Below are 380 nucleotides of genomic sequence, written 5' to 3' on the forward strand. Positions count from 1 at the left end.
GGCTGTTTATTGGTTAACAGTTAGAAACCGGTTGTTTCTCTATTGGCTAACGATTCTGCCAGCTCGCTGCCTTACACACAGAAATAATAATGGATACATATTGATTGTAATAATGGAATAAGGAGATGTGCTTCTAGAAGAAACAGCTGGGATTTACCCTAACTACCCACCTATATATATTAATGTGTTTGTGCGCGTGTGTACGTATGTATGTATGTATGTATATATGTACGTATGTATGTATGTATGTATGTATGCATGCATGCATGTATGTATGTATGTATGTATGTATGTATGTATGTATGTATGTATGCATATATAATAATAATTGATGAAGGAAACGGAAGATAGATTTGGTATCAAAGTCTAGTACCAAATCT

The sequence above is a fragment of the Octopus bimaculoides genome, chromosome 1, assembly GCF_046866305.1.
Source record: "Octopus bimaculoides isolate indiv1 chromosome 1, ASM4686630v1, whole genome shotgun sequence".
NCBI lineage: Eukaryota > Metazoa > Mollusca > Cephalopoda > Octopoda > Octopodidae > Octopus > Octopus bimaculoides.